Raw genomic sequence first — 4,753 nt, forward strand, 5'->3', positions numbered from 1 at the left:
AGTATTCAGAGTCTACAGTTGTCCCATAAATGTCCCTTATTAGGTTTAGTTATCCTGCCTCTTAAGTCTCCTTTAATCTAGAATAGTTCCTCCATCTTATTTTGTCTTTCGTGACACTGACATTTTTGGAGAGATTGGGCCAAAATTATCTTATAGAAATCTTCACAATCTAGAATTGTTTGATTCTTTTCCTCATGAATAAATTAAGGATAAACATTTCTGGCAAGGTAATATTGTGAATTTCTCCAATGCATTAAATTATCAGGAGATACATAATGCCAGTGTGTCCCATTATTGATAATGGCAAATTTGATCATTCATTTGGGGGTATCCACCAGATCTCTCAATTGTAAAGGTATATTTTCTCTTTGTAATTACTAAGTAATCCGCTGGGTGATAATTTGACACCGTGCTCCCACGTTCCTGTTTCCTAATAACAGAGAGTATTAAAAAGAAATCTTAAACTCTGAATAGGTTATTTGTTGTTGGTAATGGTATTAGCGCAACAATTATGGACAGAAATAAAAAATTTATATATAAGTTCTGTCCACTAAAAGGACCTAAAAGCAATGACTTCACAGTAATAATGAGCACACCCGAACATCCAGATCCTGGTTTCTAAACACTATTCTCCAGGGAAAGGAACCAGGAATCCTTGATTCTGGGTGGAGTCAGGGAAAATACAAGGTGAGCCCAGAACATCTTGTTTAGCCTGAAAGCAAGGAAGTGTTCTAAAACTAATGCGGACATGTCAAAAGAACATATGATCCAGCTTAAAGGATCTCCCACTGGCCAAATTTGGGGCTATTTTAGCTTGAAAAAGAATAATGACCATATTGATTATGAGACGTTGAATAAAAAAGACTCCATTAGTCCACAGGGACACTTGAAGGAAATGGTGGTGGGGAGAGGGAAGAAAAGCTCTTCTTTACAAATATTCTAGTTAATAAATGCTTAAGGAATAAGAGAATTAGAGGATCACCATTTTACCATCTCCAGTGTAACAACCGATCATCATTGAATACTAATAAATGTTTTTTTGATGATTATTTTTGGCAAGGCACAGTTATACAATGTCCTTATTCTTAACCTGTAAAAATTATTATGCCCATTTTTAAAACTTCAAAATGTATATTCTCGGGGAAGATGGCAGACATTCAGACTGAGCGCGCCTACCAAAAGCAGCCAACCATCTTTCAAAATAAGAAGAGGGTCCTGCTTGGAGAAACTGGCAAGGAGAAGCTCCCGTGATACTACAAAAATATCGGTCTGGGCTTCAAGACGCCCAAGGAGGCCACTGAGGGCACCTACATTGACAAGAAATGCCCCTTTGCTGGTAATGTCTCCATCCGAGGGCGGATTCTTTCTGGTGTGGTGACCAAGATGAAGATGCAGAGGACCATTGTCATCCGCCGAGACTACCTCCACTACATCCGAAAGTACAACCGCTTTGAGAAGTGCCACAAGAACATGTCCGTGCACCTGTCCCCCTGCTTCAGGGATGTCCAGATCGGCGACATCGTCACAGTGGGCGAGTGCCGGCCCTTGAGCAAGACTGTGCGTTTCAATGTGCTCAAAGTCACAAAGGCCACTGGCACCAAGAAGCAGTTCCAGAAGTTCTGAGACGAGACATCTGTCCACACCCCTGAAGAAAATAAAGTTATTTTCCCAGTCAAAAAAAAAAAAAAAAGTATATTCTCTCACATCTTACAAACACCTCTTCCTCTGCATCCATGTTTACTAACACATTTCATAAACCCTTCCAAATTTCCTTCTTTGCAAAATTTTTTCTTTTATCCATTGGTAGATTGCTGTGAGCACCGATTCATATATAATTAATGACTCTGTAGAGAAGAAAATCCTTTAGCCTACATTTAGGAGCAATATCTGAATTTCTTCCTTTTTGAACAAAACCGCTTCATAAATTTCTTTTTACAAAATGCTAAAGAACATCTCTAAGTTAGTTAGCTAGTTTAGTCCAAATTTTAAAATACTAATTTGAAAAACATTAACCAAACACTGATTATGTGTAAAGCAGGATGCTAAGTACTGTTGGAAAAACTAGAATAAGTCAAACACATCCCTGCTTCCCAGAAGTTTAAAGCAAGGAAAACAGTATGTAAACAAAGAAACAATCAATGCAGAACTATTTAACCCCTATAATAAAGACAGAAGTAAAGATGCTAAGACCCCAGAAGTAAGACCCATTCATTCTAATAGAGTGTGGAAGATTGCTTTAGTGGCCCCAATTCTTCATCTCTTCCCACAACCACACCCTTTGCCAGGTAACCCTGCAGTGCCCTTTCATTGTGAGAGAGGCACCTTGACTTTGGATTTGGCAATGTGACTTCCTTTAGCCAACAGAATGAGGCAAAATTGATGGAGTGTCAGCTCCATATGCAGGTCTCAAGACGCCTACATATTTTTGCTTGAGCTCTCAAACCTCTACCATTGCCATGAGAAGAACATGTCTAGGCTAACATGCTTGTCCTAATAGGAAAGAAGAGATAGGCAGAACAAAACTAGACACCCTAACTGAGCCCAGCCTACTTCCATCTTCAGCCAACCCTTAGATCTGTGGGAATGAGTGCTTGATGTTCTAAGCCACCAAGTTTTAGTGTGGCACATGGTGCAGCAATCTTATGGCAACAACTAACTGATATACAGAGGGATGAAGGGAATCTTACACCTCAGAGGATGTGGCATTAGTTCTGAACTTAGAAGGAGTAGGCTGTTTTTTAGATGTAATTGACATATAATAGGATATTAATTTCAAGTGTATAACCGGACTTGATATTTGTGTAAATTGCAAAATGTTCACCACAGTAAGTCTAGTTGACACCCATCCCCACACATAGTTATGATCTTTTTCTAGTGATGAGAACTTTAAAGATCTACTCTCTTAGCAACTTTCAAGGATACAATACAGTATTACTAACTATAATCACCAAGGAGCTAGACCATTCTAAGCTGAAGGGAAAGCACAGGCAGAATCTCAGAGTCATGTTCAAGTAATAGCAAGTGATGGAACGCAGAACCAAAGAGGAATGTACTAAAAGTATGGAGGCAGCTTCTGGAGGCTCTTGAATTCCATATTAAGGAGTCTGTATTTTATTTTACACTCTACGGTTCTGAGAAAGAGAGGAATTTGATCTGGCCTAGACTTTTGGAAAATAATATTGGCAACAATTCGGGCTAAATGCAATGGAGAAAAAGGAATCAAATTAAGAATGATTGATCCCTTATTATGTACTGAGTGCTTTACCTTAATTATCTCATATAATGTCTCAACAATCCTATGAAGTAATTATAGGTATCCCTTTGTATAGATGAAGAAAAAGACATAATGACATTAAGTAACTTTCCCCAAATCCCACAGCTGGCAAGAGATAGAACTGGGGTTCAAGGTCAGGTTGTATGACAAGAAGATCAGGTTATATCCTCTTTCTACTATGATCATTCTGCTTCCCAAATATTGGATGCAGGCAGACAAATTAGGAGGCTATTGCTATACTCTAGGCAGTGCTAATGAATTATGGTGGTGGCAATGAGAAAAGAGGATATATTTTAAGATTTTTAAGATATTTTAAGATTATACAGTTGTATTTATTTATTTATATTGCCAAAATAAAACTGCCAGCAACTGGCTGAATATGGCCGGTGATAGAGCATGATAAGAAGATTCCACACTTTTGAGCATGACTAACTGAAGTGTTGTGATGCCCCTATGATAGGAGACAGAGGAAAAGCAGATTCCGTGGTAAGAAACCAGACACGAGAGTTGAACGATCATCTTAGGAAGTTTTCTGGCTAGTGATAATATTAATAATAACTCTCACTGAGTACTGTTCTTAGTGCTTTGCCTTAAGCAATTCACTCATCCACACAACAGCCCTATGAACTAGGTGCTGTTATTATCCCATATTATCGCTAAGAAACCTGAGGAACTGAGAAGTTCAAGAACTAGCAATGATGCTTGGATAGAAACACAGGCAATCGGGCTCTGGGGCCACACTCTTGACAACCACACTCTGGAATCAGTCAGTAACAGCTCCTCCAACATGCCCGACCCCAGTCCCAAGAACCATTCATCAGGATAGTCAAGGTTACGCTGCAGTGAAGAGCCCCAAAACAACAGATCCTTAACACAAGAAAAGATTACTTCTCACACTCTCCAAATCCTGCAGATTCTAGCCAACCTCCAAGGCATAGTTCTCCCTGTGTCGAGAGAACATTCTCTGTTGCCTCAGTCCTAGGTCACGTCCACAGCAACATGGGCTACCAGGATAGCAGCCATAAGGAAGGAGAGGGATTGCATTTCTTGAACTGGCAGTCAAATGTTTTGTCCTAAGGAAAGAGATGCATCTCATTCCTGCCCACAACCCACCAATCAGAACTAGTCCCATGGCCAAGCCCAACTGTGTGGGGCAGGGACAATTCTGTCTAGTGCAATTCTTTCTAGAGAGAGTGGAGCCATAAATATCGTACAGCAGCGATAGCTACTTCCTCAACTATACAACTTCTTATAACAGCAGTAATTAGACATTTGGGTCTTAAAACTCAAACTTGGGGTGAAAGCACTAGTTTGAAGTGTATTTGGATAAGCATATGTACAGATCCTAATTTCTACCTCCCTTCTCAGAATCCAGGGTGTTCATGCCCTGTTCCCTGTCACCACTCCCATTCCCGTCCAAGGAGATTGGAAAGCTCAAATGACATAATCCATATGCTTTGCAAGCTTTAAAGGACAACA

General features: G+C 39.7%; 1 pseudogene across 1 annotated transcript; it reads left to right on the plus strand.

Moving 5' to 3' along the window:
• Nucleotides 1-1,141: 1,141 nt before the first annotated feature.
• On the plus strand, nt 1,142-1,690 carry LOC116624126 (annotated as a pseudogene). Its single transcript, XR_004297826.1, has one exon. The product of XR_004297826.1 is annotated as a 40S ribosomal protein S11-like (transcript).
• Nucleotides 1,691-4,753: the final 3,063 nt, after the last annotated feature.

The sequence above is a fragment of the Phoca vitulina genome, unplaced genomic scaffold (assembly GCF_004348235.1).
Source record: "Phoca vitulina isolate PV1807 unplaced genomic scaffold, GSC_HSeal_1.0 scaffold64, whole genome shotgun sequence".
In the NCBI taxonomy this organism is placed as follows: domain Eukaryota; kingdom Metazoa; phylum Chordata; class Mammalia; order Carnivora; family Phocidae; genus Phoca; species Phoca vitulina.